Below are 25,605 nucleotides of genomic sequence, written 5' to 3'. Positions count from 1 at the left end.
TCAGACGGCCCCTTGTGTGAGTTTCTGTGGCCTGTCCGTCAGCAGGAGCATCCCTTTCCAGCACTGCTCACAAGGAGAGGACCAGAGGAAGGGGAAAAAGAAGATGAAGGAAAAAAAAAAATCTGTAACCCCATCTCTCCCAGATATGATCCTAAGTGAACAAATACCCTGGCTGTTAGGAGTGGCTCCTCCCCTTTCCAACCATGACCCTGAAGTCACAAACTCTTGGTTCCTTTGGGAGGAAAATGTGGATAATAAAATCTTTCCTGCACATCGCCCAGAGTTGTTACACAGCTCAAATAAGGTTATGGACTTCAAAATGTGAAAAGTCACTTTGTAAAGCACGAATATCTATATATATTTTATCAATACTGATCAATCGATCAATATCAGTATCACTATAAGGAATTCCTACTGTTATCCTGAGAGGTTGCTTTGCCAGCCTTGAATGCACAGCTGCCAGAACTATCCCCTTAAAAAGACTGCTTCCGGGGGGAGGGTGTAGCTCAGCCGTAGAGCGCATGCTTAGCAAACACGAAGTCCACTCCCTCCATTAAAAAGTAATAAATAAACCTAATTACCTACCCTCCTCCAAAAAAATAAACAAGACAAAAAATAAAACAAACCAACCCCCTCTCCCCTCCAAAAACCCCACACTGCTTCTGATGCTAATTCCCCACTTTAGAAATTGCCCTGGGCCCTTTTGACCCATTATTCAAATCCGTGTGTCACTGGTCAGACTTCTCCTGATCCAGAACCCAATCTTGTCTTTGGTGCCACCAGCCATGATCTCTGACCCCAGTTCTACTCCATCCAGGTAGATCTTCACCTCACTGGCACCCAAAGTGGTTGTTTTATATTCTGGAACTCCCTATACACTTTCCCTCACCTGTGACGTGTTAGCCCACCTTAAAATGCAGAACACTCCGAAATGCTTCATTTACTATCATTTCCATCAAAAGGCGGCGTGCTGGTGGCGACTGGGTGACCTCCTCAGAGCTGGTTTTATCCATGATAATTACATGACACATCACTTAAATTACATCCATTGTGTGGTTTTTCTTTTGCAAACTTTTGTTTTCATTCCGTCCCTCCTTTTCTAAAATGCTTAGAAAAATAGATTTTACAAAACACGGGATACGAATGTCACTTGTTGTGTATGAATTTGCTAAGAAATCGGGTCTACCACAGCTGTCATTTTCCCCACAGATCCTTCTCAATCTGTCATGCATTTACTATGTTTTATAAATATGTGACATATTTGGAAATATATTGTTCACGTTCATCTTTTGTGTTTTTCCATTCAAGTCATGCGAAAAATATAGTATTGGTTTGTCAACATGGCTTTCAAAAGCGACAAGATCTCCTCACTTGGCAATTCCAAGAAAGTCCACAGTCCAGACCAGGCAGTTAGGATGAGATAGTTCGCTCCCTGTTTCTGACTTGGCCATGTTCGTATCTGCCCCCGTGGCACGTGTCAGCTGTGCTTTCAGCATCTCGTAATCAAAAATATCTGAAGTGCGTGACGCAGAAGCAAGGTGGCTCACTCACACTGCTGCACGTTCTAGAACGTGTGTCCCTCCTGATAAAAGCAAGGACACAGAAGGAGTCGCAGCCTGGGTTCTCCCGCGTTCTTTCTGATGAGTCAGGGCCACCACACCCAGGTAGGACTGTTGGGATGTTTCCATTAACTGAAAGCTCTGAGCTGGCTTCCAGACCATTACAAACGCCTGAGGTTTTTTGTTTTTTGTCTTTATTTTTTTCATATGAATGACCACAGCCTTGGGTGGAAGTTTAAGTCATATTTCCTCCTGGAGCGTTTGAGGTCTGTAATGCTTGGCTTCTGGGGGGCTGAGGAGAGGGTGGGAGGCGGGGAGGGTGGAATCTAAATACCAGTTCTTTCAAAACCAAATGTACTTGTCCTTTCTCAGTCAAAAGAATAAGGTGATGGCATATATGCATAACTGAATCACTATACTGTACACTAGTAATTAATACGATATTGTAAATCAACTAGACTTCAATAAAAAAAAAAAGAAAGCAATGTTTGAACAAGGAAAATGAGGTGGTGTACTTCAACTCTTTTAAAATTGTCCTCAGTTTTATAAAGTACACCTGTCAGTTTCTTTTAAATAAGGGCAAAATTAGCCTAAGAAATCCATACTCCAGATCTCATATTTCCAATGGATATAACCACTGCAATGACAACCCCTATTATCACACCATTATTATTTACTGCATGTTTATTTCTTACATTAATCTGATCTTAACACGTTATCAGCCGACTCTTGCCTTGCAGGAGGGATGCCAGCTCAGTGAGCCAACATTCGGCAAAGCTGTCTGTCTCCCCAGCCCCGACCGTATCTGTGTCGGTTCTGGCCCCAGACTCCCCACTATGTTCTTAGTGGGCCTCGCAGAGACCCCCAGGGGGCTGGGAGGCTCTCTGCATAAGAGATCACAGGCCTAGAATTCAACTTAGGGTAAAACTTTGAAGGAAGTTCAGCAGGGGCTCTTTGTCTCTAACATGTGCACACAAAGGGCATTGCCTGGTTTACAGGAGATGCTTGGGAGATCTCTCAAGACTGCCTCGCTGCTGATCACTGGGAAAAAACAAACAAACAAACAAAACCTCCCAGTTCTGTGGTCACACACCCTCCTTGTGAGATAGCAGCGTATTATTTATCAACAGCTCCTCAGCCATTGGTGTCAGGACAATTAAACCTTTGTATCCACAGTTTGTTCTTTGAAAGCCCTCTCAGCCATCGCCTCATTTTGCCTGCTCACCAAGCCTGCAAAGGAAGGCTTTTTCCAGATCTCACATAGATTTAGAGGAGGAACGGAAGTGGAACCTACATCTCCCAGCCCATGTGTCCTTTTTTTCAGTCCACATACTCTTCACATGGTTACCGATCGACATTTCCCTCCACCCCAACCCATGAACATTTATTGAGGGAGGAAAAAACAATCCTGTTTTCAGAGACTGCTCTGAAAGAAACTTTGTGTCTTCAAAATATTACTTTATTTCCCATCACTGAATTCTCAGGGTGCGTGAATTATTTCTCTAGGTGCCTACTGCTCTGCTAAGTGTAAGGACAGATCAACAGATAGCTAAGGCAACCTCCCTGTTCTCCAGGAGCCTAGGGTGGCAAGCAGATTCTGAGATGTTCTTGTGTCATCTCCTCCCCCTGAATATGAGCAGAGCCTTAACTTGCTTCTAGCCAATGGAATCCAGCAAAAGTGATATCATCCCACTGATTTCATTGCATTAGGTGGCAAAGGTGAAGGGATTTTTGCAGATGTAATTAAGATCTCTAATCAGTTGCTTGAAGTTAATCAAAAGACAGATTGTCCTGGGTGGGTCTGACCTAATCAGACAAGCCCTTTAAAAGAAGGTTTAGAGGTCAGAGACTCAATGCAGCATCTCTCTCTCTCTCTCTCTTTTGCTGGCCTTGAAGGAGTAAAATTTCAAGAGATCTATAGCTTCAAAGCAATAAATTCTGCCCTGTGAGCCTGGTAGAGAACCCTCCAGCTCCAGTCTTGTGAGGCCCTGGGCAGAGGACACAGCTGACTTGTGGAAGAGATGATAAGTGTATGTGCTTTTAAGCTGCTAAACTGGTGATCATTTGTTACACAGCAATAAGAGACAAACACACTTATGATCTAGGATGGAGCTACAGCTCAACAGAATTTAGCAAGTGTCTATAAAAATCTAAGATTTGTTAAAAAAAACTGTTTTAATACAGAGGTGATATGCAGCACTAATAATTATACCACAGTAATAAAACCAGTCTTGTCATTTAGAAACAATAGTGACAACTATATTATCTCCCTTTTTCTCTCCATGTCTCATACACACAGCTGCTCAACCAACTGCTTATAGGAAGGTCCTATTAGGAACATTGGTGATCACACTCAGAAACATCAGATAACTGCTCCAGGAAGGCACCTGAAATTTCTCTCACAGTTGAGCTGTCACCTTGGAGAGGAAGCATCGGCTTCTGTGGCAAATCACAGGGAAAGATTTCTCCACATTAGTGGGATTTCAAGAGGTGCCTAAGCACGTAGACTCTTCGAGGCAGTGCCTGAAGCAGTGCCTGGGTGAGCAGGAACACAGGGGAAACGCAGCAGGCGCTCAGCAAATACCACAGAGATGCAAGTGACATCAGCGCTGGGGAAGAACCTTCACCTTCAAGGCGGCAGATGGAATGGCTTGTCCGTTAAACACTTCCCGGTGGATTTGACCTGAAAGGGTACATTTTTGTGATGCTTTCTAATATTAATTTCATCAGTCGAAGTGTGGACTTTTCTTGTGGGTGTGATGACAGCTGGTGAGGATACTGAGGTGGGAGTGACAGGAGGCCTGGCCAGGTGGAGGGCATCCCAGGTCCGCTCTGAGGAGTCACCTCACACCCGGGGAGACAAGGCTGGTGACATCACACGGCACACAGCTGAGCTCACAGGTAGGAGGCACCTAGAACGGGGAGCCCATTTTGACATCAAATGCAAAAGTAATATTAATGAAACAGGACGGGGACGAACAGTGCATAGCCTCAGGCGGTGGTCGTGTGGTGACTCTTCAGGATGCCCCCAAACCAGCCCCCCACTTACCGTAGCCCGTGCGCGTGGCCAGGCCACTCACCCACCCAAGCCCCCTCAGTTGGAAAATAGGGATGACTATAGGACCTACCTCCCAGCAAAACCGTGCTAGGACTCGGGGAGAACGCAGTGAGACGGCTCACGCTGACGTGCAGGCAGAGGGAGGCTGCCCCGTAAATATTTACGACCGTGAGTCACAGAGGTGAACCAGAAAGGTCAACGGCAGGGGTGACTGGCTGGACGTTTCTGTGTCTGCAGAATGCCTCACAGTCTGACTCTTGTTCCAGAGAGTTCCATGCTCCTCCTGGCGGCCCCATACATCAGCACCTGCTGGTTCTAACAGGGGAGGACCCAGCCTCTGCAGGGCTGGGCAGGCCAAGCCACCCTTGTGCTGTGTGTGAGCGGCGCGCCTGCCTGGTGACCTTGTCCTCGCCGGGGGTGGCAGTGGCTGGCATGGCTGGGCTGTCCCCACCTCCCCCAGCCTCCACCCCTCCCCCTCTGCGGCCACCCAACAGTGGCCTTCTGTGCTCTTTTCTGTCCTCGCTTCCACTGGGGCTGGACTCACCCTCACTCACAAGCCCCAGATCTGTCCTGGGCACAGGGACAAGGCGGGGCTGGGCTTCTCGGGGAGCAGCGAGGGTGGCTGTCTTCAGGCTGAGAAAGGAAGAAGCCCTGGCACTAAGCAGAGTGAAAAATCCCCAAATGCTGGCCATGATGGAGAAAACAACAGCCGTAAAGCAGGTGAGGAGGCCGGGCGCCGTGGGAACGCAGTGCAGGCGGGGCACACACGTGGTGTCCGGGCCGGGGCCCCAGACCTCCCCGGGAAGGGAGACATCCTTTCTGGCTGACGCACCCCGAACTCCATGTTTCCTACAATTCTGCAGCAGGGATCCAGGAACAGGAGAAAAGGAAATGGAGAAAATGCGTCCTGTGATCCAAATTTAAGCAAGAACAGGACGGACGGTGTGAGCCAAATAGAAACGAGGCCAAGAGCGCTTTCTTCGGGCCCCAAGCTTTTTTGTTTTTTCAATTGCCCAAACCTGTTTAACTGCTTCTTGAGAACGACAGTTGTGGGATCCAGTTCACAACGGGAGAGGAACTCTAATTAGCGCTGTAACCTCACCTTCAGATTTAGCTGAATATAGTCAAATGGCGCATTAAGAGTGATTGCTGCCAACTGATGCCTGAAAGAAACAGAAGGGAGAGAAAGGGAGGGAGAGAGAAGGAGGGAGAGAGGAAATTGTGACACACTTGAATCAAGATCCCTACTGACAGGTTGTCCTATATCAGTTGCACGAAGCAGCTATAGCTCCTTACCAACCAGCCTCCATAAATCCCCGGATTACATGATGTGTCTGCGTGGTCTGCTCAGACTGGCACCCTCTAGATCACGTTCACGGTCATTGCAGTCATTGGATTTCCACAGTGAGGACTGGAGAGGTGCCCTTAACAAACCACAGTGCCCTCCGGTTCGCAGGGCGGTTATCATCCTTACACTCGGTGCTTCACCACCTGGCTGGGAGGAGAGTGGTCCTGTCCCTGTTTTGCATGTGAGGACGTTCCAGCTGAGACTTACAAGATCCCCACTTGGAGGAGGTCACCAACCAGAGCCTGATGCTGAATCCCGTGACCTTTCCTCTGCCCTGGAAGACTGGGGACAGGCGGATGCAGAGAGGGAAACTGAGGCACAGGCTAGCAAAACGACTCCTTCATGGGGTGAGTGACTCCGTGGAGATCACCTTAGGGCCTCAGCTTACTAAAATCAACACCTTTATCTAAGGCCAAAAAGACCCCCAGTGACCTGACAGTCCTCACGGGAGGGGCTGTGTATCCAGAAAGCCTCAGACGCAGTGGGGACTGGGAGCACTCAGCTGTTCTTGCTGTCTCCTAATGTGCTAATGTGATTATCTCATGGTGGCTATTGTCTGTGTCCCATGACTGGTGTCATTCCAACGCTTCTGGAGAAGAGGAGTGGAGCTCCAGGCCCGCAGAAGCAGTCCTGGGCAGAGTCTGAGTCATCCAGTACATCTGAGTGACAAGAAAGAGGCAAGTCTCAATGTGGAATCAGGAAAGAAATGATGCAAACCTCTCTCAGCCTTGGCAGGGAAGGGAGGCTGGGCAGACCCAGGATCTGACTCTAAGCGTTAGCTGCTTCTCCCTGTTTGCTTTCCCCCTGGGCCCACCCTCCACTTCAGATCCTGCCCATATGGTTGACAGGCCTGCAAGGTTTCAAGGAGGAACCAGGCCCCTCCAGGTGAGCGCACCTCCCAGCTGGGCACAACCTCCATCCTGAAGAAGCACATTCTGCTCGGAGGTGTGTTTCCCAGCCTGATTAAAATCCCCATGAAGCCCCAATCCCAACCACAGCACATGCCATGGGTAGGGTGACTATATTTTCCCTTCCACGTTCTTCTGTTGCATTTTATGGCTTTTCCTACCTAGATGTCAGGCCGTCTCCATGAGGCATGACTTCCTTCCTTTTGAGAATTTCCAGGAAGCCCAGTTGCCCCCCGCATGTTAGATTTCATGTAATTCAAACCGAAGTTTGAGGCTGTTTCTCCTAATTCAGGAAAAGTCTTGAGCTTGGCAGCCCACATGGAAAGAGATTTTTTCCTTAATGGTAGTGGATTTGTGGGGTGGGTGGGGGTGTTTTTCTCATTTTGGTTATGTGTGGATGTTTCATAAAGGGCACAGAACCAAGCTCAAAAAGCAACTGCTTGGAGAGGTAGAAAGTCTTGTAATTCATGTTGTGCATAATGCATTTGGCAGCCTCGAGCACAGAAATTTCTAGAAGTGTTTGCCTGGCAGCAAGCTCTTAGCCAGTTCACATTTTTAAAGCTGTCCTGGCCAGCTGCCCAGCCTACAGAAAAAGTCTTGTATCTCCACAAGTTTGGCTGGCCTCTCTGACGAGTTTCCAAACTGCATGGCAACGTTGGATGAGCTTATGCTCAAGTGCCAGAAAGACTCCTGCTACTTGGATTGTTACTAAATACCAGATGTGCTTAATACCAATGAGCAGGCAGAGCCAAACCTAGGGCAATCAAATAACCTATCCTTAAGATTTTCTAAAAACAAAAAATGCAGTTGGAGCACCAGATTACTGTTTTTCTTTCTTTGCTTTACGCCCTATTACTGGAACCCCTGGGGTGATGGGAACAGGACTCGGGGTAGAGCAGCTGGCTCTGGCAGCGACCAAGACGCTGTTTACCATCACAGCCCTGCACATCTGAAGCATGTGTGAGAAAGCCCAGGCCCCAGCAGATTGCCTCCAGCCCCGCTGCTCGCAGCCCCACCCACCCCTTCACCACCGGCCCTCCTCCCTCCGGGCACGGTGCAGGGCAGGCTCTGGCCACATTGGACAGCATGGAGAAGTTGAGGGGCACTGGGATTTGACCTTGGAGGAGAGAGACGGAGGGGGCATTGGGCAGAGAGGATTTGGAGTTGGCAAATTAGAGGATGTGTGAGAGTTAGAAGCTGCTGCTACTGCTGGGAAAGTGCGGAGAAATTCTCAAAGGCTTGGGGAGACAAGAGGATGCTGTGTGGCTTTGTCAGAGGCCCTGGCTGGGCTTCAGTCAGTAGACCTTGAAGTATTTCTTAGTGCAAACATCTCCAGTTCCATCCTCCCCACTCCCTGCCCATTGCTATAATTTCTTTTCTTTTCTTTCTTTTTCTTCCTTCCTTCATTTTCTTTCTTGGAATCCAGTGGAAAGGGAAGTGTACCAGGCAGTCTCTCCTCTTGCTGGATTCCAGACCATTCCTGCCATCAGGCTCCCTTCTCCTGTAACAGAGGAGAACAAATCTGACTCTATATTGGATCTGCCCCTTTAGTTTTAACCACTGTGCCCTGTTTTCCAGGCTCAGTCTTGCCAGCTCTGTGCCTTTTGTGAAACAATGTTGCCTTTAGCCTGAACAGACAGGAGAGCCTATTCTTGGGGCTCTGACCTTCAAGGATGTTAGCCCTTCTGCTTTTATGTGGAGATGGCAAGTTGCAAAATAGAGAATAACCTTTGTTTTGTTGGAAGTTTACAGGGACACCATGACCTGGCCCACTTGGAAGGCTGCAAGAACAAAAAGTGCCTGCAGCAAGAAGCTTGCAACAACCAACCACACCCCCTCCCTTGTTTTTTTGTATAAAAGGAGCCTGTATTCTGACTAGAGCAGAATGGTTCTCCAGGACATTAATCTGCCATCGTATCTGCCGGCTTTCTGAATGAAGTCACCACTATTCCTTGCCCCGACACCTCATCTGATTTATTGGCAAGCAGAACGAGTTTGGACTCAGCAACACTCCCTCCCTCCATGCCCTGGGCACTTGATTCTCCAAACCTCCATGCCTTCCATCTTCCTAGTCCTGACTCCCAAAGTCACAGTTCTGAAAAGATGACATGAACATTCTTCTCACTCTGAGGCTGCTCACCCCCAGGAGACAGATGGCAAGCATGAGTGTTCAGGGTGGTCAGAGAGGAAGATGGAATATTGCAAAATGAAATTTCAAAAATGGCAATGAACTCTTGCCATAAGAAATTTGAAAGGCAATGCAAATTCTGAAAATATTTGTTATCTACATGAAGACAACTGCATACAGGAAGGAATCAGTGACTCAACCCTTGGAGAGCTATTTTAAGAAATCTGCTACTAAAAATGTACTATAATCCAACTGTGCCTTGAACACCATTCTGCCAAGGCAAACTCCACAAGAAGGCTGCAGGGTTTCTCCGCTGCGTGGAGTCATGGGGGGATGAACCATGAGCCTGGTCTATTTAGCAGTGAAATGCCTTGAAAATACTTGATTGAAGGGGATGCAGATGGGGAAATAGCGTGGAGCTGATGTCTCCAATGCCTTTCAAGCCTTCCTCCTAACTACAGTCACGTGTTTTACACATCAGACGTGTTCCTGAGAAGTCGGGCGTGAGTCCATATGCTCAGGGGAATTATGTTTCCCATGTTCCAGGGATCCTCCTGACTTGGAGGAACCAGGTATCTGCAAGGAAGCTACAGAGAAATCCAACGCCCACGACTGCTTCATCTCTGCTGAGCTTGGACACCCCGTCTGACCCCGGCCGGGACTGAGCTTTGAAGGACACAGGCAGCGACAGCAGTGTCTCAGTTTCATTGCTGGGTCTGGGGAGGAAAGGGCTGGTCCCAGAGAGGGGTCAAGGGCAGGCTGTGTTGTTCTCCAGCCGCAACACAGAGAAGGTGAGAGGAAACCACCCCAGCACCAGGCTCTGCTGAAGGCGAGTGAAGTCGGAGGCCGAAAACAAAAGCGGAGGAGCCCATCTCCTTGGAGCTGTTTGTCTTACATAATCCAAATAAACACAGCAGTGCGGAGGCCGGGACCACGGGGCCCAGGGGCAGAAAAAGGGCATCTCCTTTGGCTTCTGGTCAAGAATGGCTTCTTTAAAACAAAGTAGTAATCATACTGGGGAACACACCAGGACAATTCAGAAGGATGTCCTGAATAAATTAATTAAGTAGGGCAGTCATTCAAATCAGGACTTGCAAGGCGACTTTCTTTTCTCTTGCTAGGGAGGTAAATCTTAATCAGAGCGCTGGGAAGAAGCCAAGTTGACACTGGGATGGCACTTGGGGCTGCTGTGAGAGGGACCAGGGGCACAGGGGCCGCTCTCTCAGACACTGGAGAGGCAGCTCCCTTTGTCCCCTTCTCAGTCCAGGGCAACGCAGGGGGACCCCAGCCTTCCGGGAAGTAACGAGCAGTTTAAAAAAAAAGAAAAGACAATTTACTGACTCAGCAAATGAACACAGGCCCAGCGTCTGAATGAAATCAGAGAGTCTGGAAATTGAGAGCAGGTGAGAATTCATTGAAACCTTTTTCGCCAGTAGCCGTCAGTCTCCTGGGACAGCCACCCTTATCGTATGCCAGGGGACAAGAATAGAAAGAAAAATTGAGAACACAGCCCTGAGCATGGGCGGGGGGATTGGTTGCCAAGAGTTGCCCCATTAGTAGGCTATGGGGACATGCAAGGGAACATTTTCAGTACGAGGTTTGTGTTTAAAAATACATCTCTCTTCCCAGCTGGCACGGGGAGTGGTTGAGGAGTGAGAGCCTCCTCACTCTGTGCTGAGCAGGTGCTCCCTGCCCTGGGGTTTACTGCCGAGCACTGAACCCTCCGAGGCTGCCCCTTACGTGCCATAGGACAGTCACTGAGATCTCAGCCCAGCTCCTAGCAAGCTGGCGTAGTTGACAGTCCCTGGATGAAAGCCACGTTCCAGAAACATCCTCCACAGGGTGGTTGCTGGGTGCACCCGGGGCCGGATGGGGGCTGTGGGGATCCCTTCACCCCTGAGGCCTCTGACCCTTCTCACATCGTGGATGTGTCCCTGGGGCCACATCCCTCCCCATGTCCTTATTCTTCAAAGGAGGACACCAGTGTCTGGCCACCTCCTAAGGGCATTCTGGAGTAAGAGCTAATAGAAATTACTTAAAAGCCCTTGGCAATATGAAAATGAAAATATGCATGTATATGCATGACTGGGACATTGTGCTGTACAGCAGAAATTGACACATTGTAACTGACTGAACTTCAATAAAAATAAAATAAAATAAAAGTTATTTAAAAAAGCCACTGGCAGATAAAAAGTTGAGGATCAAGTGCTGAAGGCTGGCCCCCCTCACCTGCTCTACCTAATGCATTACTTCTGTGCACCCCCTTCGGTGCTTTGCTGACAGACTGCCCCATGGGGTTAGAAGCTGGTCTGTGTGAAAGTCTCAGGTTCCTCTGGGGAAGCTGGCCTTTGCAGGAACCACTGACAACCGTATACGTCCCAACACACGTTCTGGGTAGAAAACAACAGGTGATGAGCCAGGGAGGCTGAGAGACAGCCAGGACCCGCCCGTGGGCGCCCAGGGCTTGGCACCCGCTTCCCGGGGCAGATGACGGGGAACACATCAACGTGGCAGGGTCAAGTTCCACTCTGCCTCAATGAAACCCCAGGGACCTCCTTCCTGAAAAACACCTGGGACAGTGTGACAGCTACTTAAGGGATGCCAAAGAAAAGGGTCCCAGGGGAAACCGCCCTGGGGAACGCCCTGCTTGCCCGAGGCAGTCGTGAGTGACAAGGGGCAGACAGCAGGAGCGGGCACAGCCAGGCCCGGGTGAGCTCTCTAACGAGCCGGGCATCAGCAGAACCCTCTGGACGTGAAACCTCGTAGCGCCGAGGACCATGGCAGTGAGAACAGGGATGAGGACGGTTGCCACCATCACCTATGGGATAATAGACTGACCCGGAGCTGTGGCCCTTCAGGGGCCCTTCCCGGAAACGTGTACCGCTTTGGACTCCTCACAGATCCTGCGGCTGTTTACTTTGGGGGTCTGTGTAAACAAAACACAACTCAGGTTCTAGGGTTGCCAGATATTCTCAGCTCCTTTCAACTCTGGCCTCTGCCTCGTGGTTCCTAAGTGGTGAGATAGCAGACAAGCAGATGGGGACAAAGCGTCCGCTGGAGGTGAAAGCTGACCCCATGACAGTCCCCACCGTGCGGGAGCGGCCACCTCTGCAGCAGGCTGGGGAGATTCCTTCTATAGAAGCCGCTGGACTTGGACCCCAAAGACCCGGCTCTGACAGCTGGCTTGGCCGTCTCCTGGCAGTGTGACCTTTCTGAGACTCAGTGGCCTCACCTGTGACCTGGAGCTGGAGACCTACCTGCCAGGGCACTTGGGGTGTTTAGTTCTGAGGAAGGACCTCGCTCCCAGCAGCGCAATAAGTGTCAGCTGAAACAGCAGAATCTGATTCTGTCTGTGATGGGACCTCTTGCCTCCAATGGCACTCAACTTAGTCACCTGGCAGGTGGGGTGTCCTCCCGTCTCAGCCCCTGGGAGCAGGCACACAGCGCCTGGAAGGCAGCCTGCCTCCCCCTTATCCCTCCACCCAGGAGCCGGCGACAGAGCCGGGCTGAGCAGGAGCTCTGTGTCCCCTGCGATCCAGTCTCACCGGTTAACCCACCTGCCCAGCCCCGTCGCTCCCGGCTACAGAGGGGGGCACCCTCTCTCTTTCAGGCCCCTAGGGCCCCGGCCAGGGAACTGAAGGCCCAGAGAGGGCACAAACAGAAGGAGTATTCTCTCTGGATGAGTCTCCAGGCTGCAGTTGCCCCAGGCGAGTCCCAGGCCTGCAGCAAACCTGTCTGCTGTGGGTCTGTCTCAACACGCTGTTTGGAAAGTCAAGATGTTCAGTGTAAACTTTGCTCCCCTCCCCTTTCTCCGGGGACTCGCAGATGTCGCTCTTTGCAGCCCCACCTCTCCATGTCTCTTTGGTGCTGAAATCGGAGGTCACACGACATCCCCATCAGAACAAGTTCCTGGCGTCGCTTCCTTTTGGAGAAGGCAGAGTTGGGGTGGCGATGGCTCTGGAGTTGGCCCCAGTGTTGGTTTCTTCGTGGCACTATTTTTGGCAGATTTTTTTTAAATCCTTGCTCTTTATCACAAGCCCGTCGGGCAAATGACAGCGGAATCGCAAGCTTGAATGGGCTTGTCTGACAGGCCAACTTTTATCCTGGGCTCTGCTTGCCTGACTTTTCAAAAGGAACTTCGAGTAGAGGACAGTAATTTCATATTGATTCCTCGCTGTAATTTGCTTTGGGGTTGAAAATGTCGCGTTTCAGTCACCCTGGCTGAGTTGGGTAAGGGAGGAGATGGGCTGGGTGGGTGTTGCTCTGAAGCAACAGCCCTCGAAACACTGACCAGCGGACAAGGACTCTCGACCAGGCACAAACGAGTGCATTCACAGGACTCCGTGGCAGATTACCAGCTCCGGCAGAAATAAAGGCCACTGGTAACAGAAGCTTCACAGCGAACATCTCCATTATTCAAGCATGTATTAGAATATCTTGGTGGGGGGTGAGTAGGCAGAGCTCAATGGTAGAGCAAATGCTTAGCATGCCTGAGGTCCTGGGTTCAATCCCCAGCCTCTCCATTAAATAAGTAAATAAATAAAAATTTGAAAAACACTGCATCAAGCTTCACTATAAAAATTTTTTTAATATATAAAAAAAAATTTATGCCCCAGGCTGTTTTAAGCGGAGGAGTTGGGTTGGTTTTAGGCCAACGGCAAAGGTACTAGGATGGTTCTAGACACGGTGAGGAGCAGATGGGGCCCAGCTGAGGATGCAGAATTCAGCTGGGATGAGGGTCCGCTGGCAGGTACAGGCCAAATGTAAGTGACACCCTCAGCTGATGAAAGCTGGTGAGGCTGTGCTTGGAGCACCCTCCTAGGAAAAGGACAGAGGCTCATGAAAATGTCACCAGACATGGTGGCACCCAGTTTAGCAGCAGGAAGCAATGGCTTTTCCTGATTTGCAATCTGCACCTCCCTCTCCCCCATAGCAACTCTCCCGGTACTCACGACGGAAGCCACACTGCCTGACGTTTAATTATTCTTCCTGCAGATGGCCACTAATGTTTCATGTGTCTTGCTCCCCTGGCCTGTACGTTGAGGTCAGGGACCAATATCCAGCCCTGTCTGCATGCCCTGAGGCTCTTTCCCAGGGCTCAGCACAAACCAAGACTCAGTAACTACCAGGAGCACATCAGAGCCTTCAGGCATCACTCAGGGAGGTACTGGTGAGACCATGAGGCAGGGTGCTTCGAGGTGAACAAATCCCAACTTGTTCTTGATGGGACATCAGGATGCTGACAGTCTATCCTACCCACCTTTTGTGCCTTCCTGACCATGTCACCCTGTGCTGTATCTGCCAGCTGAGCAGAACTGAATGCCCTTGAGCCTCTGTGCCTTTGCAGAGGCTGTTCCCTCTGCCTGGCTGCTCTTCCCATGTTCTGCTATCTGTGGACTTGTCCATTCAGCTCCAGCTCAACTCTTCTCTCCGGACAGAGCTGCCAGCATCCCATGGGCAGAGTTGGTGACATCTCACCTTGTGGGTCCAAGGTACTTTCTGAGGGCCTGATATAGCGGCCCGGCTGGCTGGACTGCCCTCAGGATGGTACTGCTGCGTTGGCAGTTATGCCCCTTCTGTTGGGCTGTGAGTGCCCCTTCTGTCGGGCGACCACGTTCCTCCTCATCTCTCAGCACCGTGCTTGGCCCCCAGTAAAGGTTTATGGAATGAGTGTTTCCTGCTCTGGGCAGGTCACAGGGAAGGCTTGACCAGGACCCAGTAATAATGTGGGGATAGAGCCATGGGGGGTCCCGCCATGAAACCTGATGACCACTGCAGAGAAGGCAAAGCCCTGGGGCCCCTCCTGATGAGCTGCGGCCCCCAGGGCCCGTCCTAGATGTGATGTCTGGGGACATGGTGCTGGTGTGCTGGAGCTCCAGCCTCCTCTTTATTTTTTTTCTTTTAAATTTATTTATTTATTTATTTTTAGTGGAGGGACTGGGGATTGAACCCCGGACCTCGAGCAGGACCTCGTGCTTGACCTCGTGCTCGCCATGCGCTCTACCACTGAGCTGGGAGACACAGTAGCCAGCTTCTCAAGTGGCCTGAGCCAAAGAACCAGTCCCCGCATAAAACAGAAACCATCATCGTCATGATAAACACGGTGGGGCCCTACAGGGAGCCAGGCGAGCAGGGTTCTCCATGAGAGCAAATGTTCGTCCAGAGAGAGGTTGCTCACTGGTTCCTTCTGAGCCCAGAGAAGTGGCAGTCGCCCTTGGAGGGAACGTTCCAGAAGCGTCTGTGTCTGAGACGGAGCTCATTCACCTCCCCTCGGGGGAGAGGAGGGAAGCTCCCTGGCAGAAAGGAGCCAGCTCCCCCGGGGGACTCACAGAGCCGCAGACTCACACAGCTAGAGAACCTGCACACTCCGAGTCTGGAAGGGAACACGCAGGTCATCGGTGTCCAGCTCCTCTCAAGGTTAAGGATGAAAAATGAGTCCCAGTGGAAACAAAGACTTTCACTCACCGGCAGTTCCTAGTATGGAGCCCCGGGGGGATGTTAATCTGAGGACCGAATCGGAAACAACTCCGACCTGCCACCCGTGTTCATTTTGTGGGATTTCTTGCTGATGGAGGGGTTGATGTCGGGGTCCCCCCACTCACCCGCCCATCTGTTTATCTGTCCACTCACCCCTCCATCCATCTAGTCCTGCCCCTCCCCAAGGTAAGACATTAAGACATGAAGAGCACAGATCTTGCTTGTCCTCATTCCTTCCTCTCCTTCTTGTTTTCCTCTCCCCCCCCAGGATGAAGATGAGTGTTACCTGGGGCCCAGCACACGTCAGGGTGTGGGAGAGAGGCCAGTTACAGGGAGTGTCACAGTGGGGTTTTGGAAACTCTCCAAGTCCCTTAAACTCCGGTGGTCGACATCCCGCAGCCAGGATTGCTTGACAGAGCATGTGACAGGGGAGAGCTTAATGAAAGTACCCGAGATGTGAAGGGGCTGCCAACGCACCTGTCCCTTGTCTTCACAGCATCGTCCAGCATCAGAGCCGGGGGCGGGGCGGCGGCCACTGGATAGAGCTAAGGACAGAGATGTACGCGGACCACCACTGGAGCTGCTGGCTTCCCGTGGCCGGGAAGACAATGCACCTGGCTTCTGCTGGGTGTCCTGAGTTAAATATCCCAGCCGACTGTGAAAGGGGCTGGGTGGATCTGTGAGCAATAGCGATGTGGGTTTTTACAGAAGCTAAAATACAGGGAATGAAATCTTGTGCTTCTGGCCACATAAATGGGTCTCCACATGAGGGCAAGGATTCAATTCATTACACAGGCAAAACCCCGCCTAACCCCTGCGACAGCCTGGTGGGATAGACCCAGGGCAGGATGGGGAAATGGGGGGAAAGCGGAAAGATTTGTTCCAAGCACCAGGTATTCGCCACCACATGAAATCAGGAGCTTGGACTTGATGCCCCCCTACCCTCCTCGGCTGAGCCAGGGAGGCAACTCCAGAGCTTCCGACGGCTTCTCCCTGTACTTGGTTTATTACACACAATCTGTATGGGGGCTGTTTCACCCTTAATGGCAATCCTGAATCACTATTTCCCATCTTTGCCTGCAAAACAGCAACCCTGAGCTAGCGCGCCACCATAAATACCGGGCCCCATAAAGCTGCTGCCATATAGATTCGCGTTTTTGTGCGTGTGTGTCTGATTCACTGGCGCTTCGGCAGCTTTCCAGGATCGAGGAGAGGAAAAAACCATCCTGAGCATCCCAACAGCCTCATTTGATCTGCGGTACCGAGCGACTCATTTCCACTTCACAGGCTCTGCTGAGCTGGGCCACAGAAAGACAAATCCCAGGAGAGGCAGGGGTGGGCGGGAGAGGAAGGAGGGTGGAGGAGAGGGAGGGAGGGCGGGAGCGAAGGTCCGCATCTACTAAGCTGTTTTACTTTTGGTGAAAAGCAGCATTTATCAGTGATTTCATATATCATGTGAGAGGTGGCTTCCTGCCAATTTCTAAGAATCCAAACAACCCACTGACATCATCTGCTAAATATAGTTCAGCCTTTGCTTTAGGTGAATAAATAATGTCGCTGGAAGGGAAGAGGCTCTCTTCGGTTACATGTTTATTGTGATCAGTCTGTCAAGCTTGTGCCATCCAAAGAATAATGTCCAAGGAGGAAGGGCGGGCAAAGAATCTTCAAGCCCTTTCAGGAGGTCACTGTTGAAGACCCATTCCTGCTGCCTTCCCAGCTGTGCCCGGCCCTGAGAGGGAGGTGGGGGATTCAGGAGTTGGGGGTCTTAGAAGTCCTGACAAGTAGGGGTGTGTATGTGCCGTTTGTATGTCTGTCCTCCCTCCAAACCAATAAGGAAAGGTGACTGGTCTCTCCGGGGCAAATGCACAGAATGAGGACATTCAAGACAGACACGGCCATGAGCTGTTCATGAGGCTGGGGTGGAGGTGAGCGGGGATCAGAGAGCAGGGTGGGGTCTGGAGTGAAGATGGCCAAGGCATCTCCCTGCATTCGGCAGGCCTTCGGGTAAGGGTGCTTATCCAACAGCGGCTGGATATTCCACCCTCCAGAGCGTTGGCGTTTAGCATGTTGTGTTGAAGCCACAGGGAGAATTCAGACATATAAGGAGACCGAGAGCTCTCTGCCTCCTCTCCCAGGACACGCTTCTCCCCGGCTCACTCCCAGGCTCCCATCGAGGAGGGGGCCATCCGACACAGGGCTTGTAGGCACTTGGAGGAAGAGCAGCTCTAGGGAGAAGAAAGGCAAGAAAATTAGCACCGGGAGATAAGGAGGCTGTGAGCAAAATAGCTACTGGAAAGTGTTGGATCCCTACTAACATCTGCAAGATTTCTCCTCACAGTCAGGGACACAAGAGAGGTGGCTGCTATGGAAACGGGTGTAAAAGCGCAGAGAAAGGAGAGGGCTGGGTGGAAAGAGGAAGGAGGAAAAGGCACACAACACTTTTAAATCATCAAAGGGGAATACCACAGCACTTTCCATCTCCGAGAGGAAAGTTGAATGCTACGAGCAGGGGAGGGGTCGGGGCTCTCAGCGCAATCCCTTTCCCCCAGAAGCCTGGGTATTGAACCTGCTTTCCTGCGGTTAAGATCGTGGACCAGGAAAGCATCTCCAGGCTGCTCGAGTGGTAACGTCCGCGGCAGACTGCACGCCCTGCTCCTTTTGGCCGTGGCCTTCGGTAACGACCTTGGAGAGATCAGGTCATTTTTCCGTGTCGTGGTTTCATCACTGACCTTCCTCCAGGGAGGCATAATGAAGCACTTTGTCCAAGGAAGAACGGATAGTGCTGTTTAAGGCAGACACATGACGGAATGTCAGGAGCTCTGGGCGCAGCTGGGCAAGACGCGTGCTGCCCCAGCCAGTGCCCCGAACGCACCCCAGAGAGCCGGGGAGGCGGAGGCCCAGGCTGTGTTCACACCTAACCAGCGCCACTTTGCTGCAGCGTGGGTATTAATGAAATGAAAGTGTTTTCTCCGGCAGAGGGGTGTTTTAATGAGTCGTTCATTTTTCATCCCAGGACTTAGAAACACGGTGCAGCAGACATAGGTGCTCTCAATAGAAATAAGATGTGAGCCTCATATGTAACTTCCAATTTTCTAGTAGACACATTAAAAAGCTAACCAGGAACAGATTAAATCAATTTTAATCTAGTTGATTTGACTCCAGTATACTCAAACTATGATCATTTCAATATAATCAATATAGAAGTTATTAATGAGGTATTTTATCTTCCTTGTTTCCATACTGAGTCTTTGAAATCAGGTGCATGTTTGACACTTAACAGTAAGACATCTCAATGAGCCACGTCTCAAGGGCCCAATAGCCCCATGTGACTAAAGACTACTTTATCAGACAGCACGGCTCTGAATTTTCCATTACAGATATAGAATTTTCCATTACAGATATATAAAGAAAGAACACAAAGAAGTAAAAATGGAAAATGGGTCTATTTGGCTCAGGCACTGATTCTCCCCACTTGCCTTGTCTCACCGTGGGAGCAATCATTACACCCACACACGCAGTTTGAACAGATAATCAACCTCAAACAGCTGTCTTCGCCCTTGAACAGTGGCCATCCTGTGGTTAGGATGAAGGAGAATTTCCGCCTAACAGCCTCAGTCTCCGGGCCAGTGAAATCTGACAGACCCAGTTTACGCCACATTTCTGTCACTTTCTGAGACCGTTTCTTACTCTTTCTGAGTTGTCCTCAGTTGTGAAATGGAAACACCTTTCGCTGGGTCACAGGTTTGCTTTTTGGATTAAGTAAGGTGAAGTCCAGCAGCTGGTCTACCATCAAACAGATGCCAGTGAGGGGAACTCACGTCCCGTCCTTCCCCAGCTGTGCGCCACCTGTCTGCCCTCGGATATCCAATCTTCTTGAGGCCTCTGTGAATGAAGACACTGGAATCGTACAGTTCTTCCCACGATGGGAAACCGTTAAGAGTAGAAACACGACTTTAAGGACTGGGATCCGCCTTCTCTCAGTGATTCAGTTCAGGCTCGTAGCCGCATGTGTTCCCAGCACAGGAAGATACCAAGACTCAGTCAATCAGAAAGAGCCCTTCTTCTGATAGCCATGGACCACATGGTTAAGATATTTAGAAAAGATAATTTAAATGCATCCTTTATTTTAAAAAAATTTTTTTGTTTCCTTTTGGGGGTGGGAGGTAATTAGGTTTATTTATTTAAAAAAGTTTTTTAAATGGAGGTACTGGGGGTTGAACCCCGACCCTGTGCATGCTGAGCATGTGGTCTACCACTGAGCACATCCTGCCCCCCTAAATGGGTCCTTTATGTTCTGAAGCTCTCAATACAGTAGCCATTAGCCACATGTGGCCATTTCATTCCTTTAGTTAACTTATTTTCTGTCACACGAGCCACGTCTCAGGTACACAGCAGCTACATGCTGCCAGAGGCTGCTGACTGGACGGTGCAGAGACACTGGGACATCCCATTGTCACAGAACGTTCTTTTGCACAGTGCCGCTCCAGAGCTTCCAGTCATTCCTTCAAAATGCAACCAACACAAAACCCAGAAGGTGCAGGACTTTGTGAGTAAGCAGGTCTAAGGTCAGACTGGATGAGTGTGAGCCCGACTTCACCCCTTTGGAGATACAGCGACTTTAAGTTCCTTAACCTTTCTGTGCCTCAGTTTAATCATCTGGAAAGTGGGGATAATATTAATTGAACTGAATTCATTGGGCTGTTGTGAAAACTAAGGAAGGGAGGGCAGGTAAAGTGCTTACCACAGTGCCTGATGTGGTCAATGCTTAATAAATATTATGTATTATTATTAATTCTGCCCCATTAACTGTATCTAAAAATAAGAGAGGATTGGGTTCTTCTGAAAGGGGAAGTTGTCTTGGGTTAACTTAAAAAAAAGCTTCTTGGAAGAGGTAATCCCTTGAGCTGTGATTCAAAGGAAGGTAGGGGTCTTCCATTCATTTGAAGCAACTACTTACAGGCATTTCTTGAGCATTTACTATGTACAAGACACTGTTGCGGACACAAAGATGGCCCTTCCATTCAGAAGCCTCATGTCTAGGAAAGGAGAAAGATAGGCCATACTGTCATGAGTAAAGGCAGTGAAGGGCTGATGCACAGCATGTCTGCTAAGCTAGAGAGGGACCCTAATCTCAGCTGGGAGGCCAAGGAGGCCATTGTAGAGGGCGCAGCCCCTGAGCAGACCCTTAGAAGGAACGACAGGACAGGCAGGAGGAGGCGGGCAGAGTGGAGGAGTCATCAGGCCTTAAGCGGCAGCTGCAGCCCAACATCTCAGCCTCTGCATCCCCAGGGACAATTAATCAGCCTCTTGCTGATGGGAAGATGGGCTCCAGCCTGTGCCTGGGTGCCCCTGCATGGGCAGAGCCCCTCTGGAGTGAGGACTGCCTCCCCCATCACCATGATTAAACCAATAGTCCTGACACCCCACTACAGAGGCAGAAAAACTGGGAGATCAGATCAAATTTAAGCACAAGGAATCAGGCAGCCGGCCCCAGTGTTATCCTGGCTGTTGTTCATTCTTTTAAAGTAGCAAGTTTAGCCTAGCAGCTCATCTAAAAAGGGCCCATGTGTCTGCATCTACTGACAGACCTTGAGCAGTCTGCTGTTCTCTTGGTTTGCACTAGGATGAGAAAGAAAAATCCTTGCGCTTTCTGTCTGGGTGGCAGCCCAGGTTGAATAGTGGCTACATCAACAAAAAACCAATAAACAAACAAAAAACAAAAATAAAACAAAACAAACAAAAAGTAAAAAACCCAAATAAAAACTTTTTAACAACTTTAACAACAAAAAAAAAAAAGCAGAAAAAATTAAAAATTAGAAAAGCAAAAACAAACAAAAAAACAAAACAAAAATAAAAAATAAAAAGGGCTTGTGTGTCCCAGAGAAGGAAGTGCAGGGTGAGCCAGGAGTTGTGGGTCAGGATGGGCCTGTCTGTCTCGAGGCCATGGGCAGATACCCTAGCCTTCTCCCTCCATGTGTATGTGGGTCCAGCACTGCCAGCCCAGTTGGAAGTGAAAACCCAGAAGGGTGTGTTTCTGGTGACTGGGAATCCCTGAGAGGCCTTACAGGCCTGGAAAAGCAATGAGCCTGTGCAGGCCTGGTGGTCGGGAGGGAGGAGGCCAGACCAGTGTTTCTACAGGACTCTCCCAGTGTCTGGGGGCTCAGGCCTCCCCAAAGCCCAGACGTTAGGTCACCGAGTTCCTAAATGGATGAAAGACGTTGCTCCAGACCCACACTTACGCCTGAGGATGGAAACATCGGATTTCCCCTCAGGGCTTCTGATTCCTTCTCTGCTTTCCCTGTTCTGTCCAGCCGTTGTCAGAGGAGGAAGAGGCCTTTCCCATCAGACTTTTGTCTTCCCGTGGCCCAGCCTCTCCAGACCCCTGTTCTGAGCCTCACAGAGCGTGCCTGTCAGGAGAGGCCCGCAGGGCTGCCTAGGACCGTCCTTGGGACAAGGATGCACCAAATGCCCATCTATCCCCGGAAAGCCCTCAGCCTGGCCCAGCTGGGATGGCCAGTCTCCTGCCTCTGTCCAGAGCTGGCCTGGGCAGCGGCTGCATCAGGAGACGTGCATGAGAGGAGGGGCCTTCCTCTCCCCACAAAGAGCTTTTTGTATTCTGGCAGCGAAGGAAAAGCTGAGCGTGGTTATTTCCCCCCCGCTTCACCCGCTGACCAGAGCCGGAGCTGGTCAGGAGTCACAGACGCGGAGGGAGAAAGTTTCACCTGCCCCACTGCCCAGAGCTGCTCCAAGCCCAGCTGGGCTCCTGGCGCCCTGGCCTGCTGGCAACCACAGAGCATCTGTCCTGTCCTCCTCCACTGGGTCATCGGGACCCAGGAGGAGACGGCGGGAGAGGGGTGGGATGTCGTGGCCTGATCCCCACAGGTGTAGGCTGCGGTGTGCTGGGCAATGTTTAACAACGGGCTCTCTGGGGTGAGGGGTGAGCCCTGACTTGTATCATTTGCCAGTGTCTTTGGGGGAGATGCTTCATTGCTGGTTTCCAGCTCCTGATGTGATGTCACTGACCAGGGTCAGGGACAGATGTGCACCATGGGCTCCTGGGAGTTGTGCAAGCCGGGTGAGGGTCCTTGTGCTGGGCCTGTGAGGGATCCAGCCTGGCCCTGCTCGGAGCACTTGAGACAGACAGGCTCTCACTGCGTGCGAGGGTGAAGCTGAGAGTTAACTTACTCACTGTGACATTAAACGGTGAAACGAGATTTATCCGGAAGCAGGAGTTCTAAGTGATGAGACTGACTCTCAGGAAACAAATGGTCTAATTGCTTGTGGGTTTGGGTTTTTTTTCCTGTTTTAAAAATTTATTTATTTATTTAATTTTTTGATGGAGGGACTGGGGATTGAGCCCAGGACCTCATGCATGCTAAGCACACACTCGCCCACTGAGCTACACACTACCCCCAGTAAATGGTCTAATTGTGGCTGGTGTCAGACCTATTCTGCAGTGATCTGAGGCAGAACACAAGCCACATTCTCCTGCACAGTCAGCAGGAAATGTGCGACACTGTGTGATACTCACTGAAAAACAAATACAAAGAAAAAGCAATTATTTTTCTTCACTATGAGAAAACCTAACTTGTGGGTATAACCCAGAATCAATTATTAAACCACTTTTTGGTAAAACAGAACATGCAGTGAAGGCAAGGAGGGTTGTTCATTTCATTTAATAGTGAATAAAATGGCATCTGACCAATTTGATGAAGACAGTAAGTCAAACTTAAATGCTCTGGCATTTGACGTTGCTGAAACTACAAATTTTATTAAGCAGCTTTTTACATTTAAAATATGCAAAAAGCAAACAAAATTTAGTGGTGAAAGTAAAATATTTAATGACATAATTAAGTCTTATTAATGGTATGTTCCTTATTTTGCAGATTAAATATTCACAATGATTATCACCTTTCATCTTTATTACTTAAGCAATGTGTTTTTCATAATTATTTGTTGGATATTTTCATTAACATTTGATGAGTATTAATAGTTAAAATAAAAAACAGTTTTTATTTCAGTTGTAATGGCTTTACGGTGATAATACTATATAACTAAGTGTTTATAATGTGTTCTACTTGTTAATATTTAGATGACTGATTTTTGTTGCCAGAGTGGAAACGTGGGTCCTTATGGGTGACAAATGACAATCATCACCTTCTTCCATTATTCTTTATTTATTTAACTATTCTTAATGTGGCTTCACTGTGGGAGAAAAATGAATGGCAAAGTCACAACTAAAACTAATAGGCTGTGCTTGAGGTTTAATCTTATTCTTGTGTTAATAATGGCTTGCCTGTCTTTTAGAGACATCCTAATTTGTTTTCCATTTTTGTCTCACTTCCTTCACCATTTTGGCCCACCAGAGGTTACACGGCTCCATGACATTTAAGGCTTAATATCTGGTGGCTTCACAGATATTTCTCTTCTGGGACAAATGACCAGGGTTTTCCATCCTGGACAATGTGAAGTGAATGCATATGGTTCTGCTAATTTTCCATTCAGACAGCGATCGTGGAGAACCAAACACGAACAGGTCCAATCAACATGCAGGGATGAAATGCATATGGTGGCCATACCTCCCTGCACCAAGTGTGGCGACCACATTGCCATCGGCAGCCCAGGAGCTGTGCCTTCTCCACCTGAGGCTTCTTCCCAAACCTCCAGTGCATTTTCCCTGAGGGTGACCGGCAGGAAGATAACAGCGATGCAGTCTGGTCTCCCTGCAGTCGCATTTCAAACAGCCCTGATCCAGATCCCTGCTCAGCCTTCTGTGTCAGGTGAGAGCAGGCATCTGAGTGCAGATGGAGTCCTGCTAATCAGAACAGGATGCCCTTTGGCTTCCCTCGGAAAGCTTTTTCCCCTTGGGCAGAAGGCATCTGCATTTTTAAAGCCACAGCCTGTTCGAAAGAGCCCTGCACCATGAAAATGCATGGGAGTGAAGATGCTTCCTAGCCATTAACAACCTATGGGAAATTTATCACTTAAGTTTACAAGAACCCCCATGCATTTCAGCGGCAACTACTATTTATTGAGAACCTACCTTCTGACGCGCTATTTCTGACTCTCATGAAAGCCCCATTTTAGGGACAAACAGAAGCTGAGTGTGTAGGTTAGACACTCTAAGGTCTCACCAGTGGTGATGGGCACAGCTGGGATTCAAAGCCAGGTCTTTCAGGCTCAAAATCCTGGGGTCTTCTCATCACCAATTGATATCACCTCCCTTGTCAGTTATTCCTCTACATGGTTATAGAGGACACAAGCTCCAGATGAATCTCATTGTTAAGAAAAGATGAAAACACACGCAGGCACAGGAGGAAGGACTCGGCCCCCCCTTGCCCGTGAAGCCGATGCCTGACCCTCTGTGCAGAAGATGGGCTGAGTGTGGTCTTGCCCCAAGTGGCCCCGGATGGGAAATATGGCGCCCTGTTCACAGACTTCTCTCCCGGAGCGCTTTTCTCTCCGGCCAAGCTGTCCTTACGTGCCATGAGAAGGGGCCAGCATTAAGTGTCTGTGGCTTCCCCAGCCCCCTACAAACAGCTGTCCTGGAATATCTAGGCGGGGGAGGGTAAAGCTCAAGTGGTGGGGCACATGCTCAGCACCCAAGAGGTCCCTTGTTCAATTCCCAGTACCTCCTTCAAGCAGAAATCAATCCATCCTCTTAATAATGGACATTTGGGTTAGCTCAGGTGTGGGTTATTATGAATAAATGTTTTTGTATACATATGCATGCATCTTTTTTCTAAATATCTGTTTTCATTTACCACCTGAGAGCAGATCTATTGGGTAGATATGTGCTAAATACATCATTTTGAAAGAGACTTCCTGAGGTATCACTTACATGCCATAAATTCACTCATTTAAACAACGAAACTCTTCAATTTTCATGTGTGTAAATGTCCAGTGTTGTGTCTCCCTCACAATCCCATTTTAGAACAATTCCATCAGAGGAATAAAAGATTTCTCAATCCACACTTTTCTTTATTGGCTTCATTTGACACGGTCAGTCTCTCTCTCTTGTTGAAATGCTTCCATGATGTAGATTCCAGTTCAGTACATTCTACCATTTTTATAGTTGTTTTTGTGGTTGTTTTCTGTATTTTTAAGAACTCACTGGCCTTTCATCC

At 49.5% G+C, this 25,605-nt stretch overlaps 2 long non-coding RNA genes and 1 pseudogene across 2 annotated transcripts; 2 read left to right on the top strand and 1 right to left on the bottom strand.

Annotated features, from left to right (window-relative positions):
• Positions 1-5,197: 5,197 nt before the first annotated feature.
• On the top strand, positions 5,198-13,552 carry LOC105075235 (uncharacterized). The gene is made up of 3 exons (XR_835872.3): positions 5,198-5,337; positions 6,074-6,642; positions 8,626-13,552. It is a non-coding gene; the product is annotated as an uncharacterized LOC105075235 (long non-coding RNA).
• Positions 13,553-17,051: 3,499 nt separating this feature from the next.
• LOC141579021 (uncharacterized) lies at positions 17,052-25,605 on the bottom strand. The gene is made up of 2 exons (XR_012509902.1): positions 19,166-25,605; positions 17,052-18,260 (listed from the first exon to the last, which is right to left on the bottom strand). It is a non-coding gene; the product is annotated as an uncharacterized LOC141579021 (long non-coding RNA).
• LOC123619121 (small nucleolar RNA SNORA31) lies at positions 21,049-21,168 on the top strand (annotated as a pseudogene).

This window comes from Camelus bactrianus, chromosome 11, assembly GCF_048773025.1.
Source record: "Camelus bactrianus isolate YW-2024 breed Bactrian camel chromosome 11, ASM4877302v1, whole genome shotgun sequence".
NCBI lineage: Eukaryota > Metazoa > Chordata > Mammalia > Artiodactyla > Camelidae > Camelus > Camelus bactrianus.
The sequence above is the reverse complement of the archived record's forward strand: the minus strand, read 5'-3'. Positions and strand labels throughout refer to the sequence as shown.